Here is a 1,138-nt window from a genome sequence, read left to right on the forward strand (position 1 = left end):
TCCTTTGGGGTTAATTAGGGGTGATTTGTTAACCGGGGGGGTTTATTAATTAATGAGTGGTTCATTAATTAATGAGTGGTTCATTAATTAATGAGTGGTTTGTTAATTGTCCCCCTGGGCAGGTCTGAGGACCATTGGGGTGATCACCAAGCTGGATCTGATGGATGAGGGGACGGACGCTCGGGACGTGCTGGAGAACAAATTGCTGCCCCTCAGGAGAGGTGGGCTGGGGTCACCTGGGGGTCACCTGTGTCACCTCCTGTGTCACCTCCTGTGTCACCTGTGTCACCTGTGTCACCTGGGTGTCACCTGTGTCACCTCCTGTCAGCTGTGTGTCACCTCCTGTGTCACCTGTGTCACCTGTGTGTCCCCTCCTGTGTCACCTCCTGTCACCTGTGTGTCCCCTCCTGTGTCACCTGTGTCACCTGTGTGTCACCTCCTGTCAGCTGTGTGTCACCTCCTGTGTCACCTCCTGTCACCTGTGTCACCTTCTGTCACCTGTGTCACCTGTGTGTCACCTCCTGTGTCACCTGTGTGTGTCACCTCCTGTGTCACCTCCTGTGTCACCTGTGTCACCTGTGTCACCTGGGGGTCACCTGGCTGTCACCTTGTGTCACCTGGGTGTCACTTTGTGTCACCTCCTGTGTCACCTGTGTGTCCCCACCTGTGTCACCTGGGTCACCTGGGTCACCTGGGTCACCTGGGTCACCTGGGTGTCACCTGTGTCACCTATGTCACCTGTGTGTCACCTCCTGTGTCACCTGTGTGTCACCTCCTGTCACCTGTGTCACCTGTGTCACCTGTGTCACTTTGTCACCTCCTGTGTCACCTGTGTCACCTGTGTGTCACCTGTGTTACCTCCTGTGTCACCTCCTGTGTCACCTGTGTGTCCCCTCCTGTGTCACCTGGGTGTCACCTCCTGTCAGCTGTGTCACCTCCTGTCACCTCCTGTCACCTCCTGTGTCACCTGTGTGTCACCTGTGTCGCCTCCTGTCACCTGTGTGTCACCTCCTGTCACCTCCTGTGTCACCTCCTGTGTCACCTGTGTGTCACCTCCTGTGTCACCTGTGTGTCACCTGGGTCACCTGGGTCACCTCCTGTCACCTGTGTCACCTCCTGTGTCACACCTGTGTCACCT

At 56.2% G+C, this 1,138-nt stretch overlaps 1 long non-coding RNA gene across 1 annotated transcript in view; it reads left to right on the plus strand.

Annotated features, from left to right (window-relative positions):
- Positions 1–47: 47 nt before the first annotated feature.
- LOC117243825 overlaps positions 48–1,138 on the plus strand; it is a 2,642-nt gene continuing 1,551 nt past the window's right edge. Inside the window, exon 1 of the long non-coding RNA XR_004495733.1 lies at positions 48–221. This is a non-coding gene — a long non-coding RNA (uncharacterized LOC117243825). The remainder of the gene's footprint in view (positions 222–1,138) is intronic.

This window comes from Parus major, unplaced genomic scaffold, assembly GCF_001522545.3.
Source record: "Parus major isolate Abel unplaced genomic scaffold, Parus_major1.1 Scaffold723, whole genome shotgun sequence".
Classification (NCBI taxonomy): Eukaryota; Metazoa; Chordata; class Aves; order Passeriformes; family Paridae; genus Parus; species Parus major.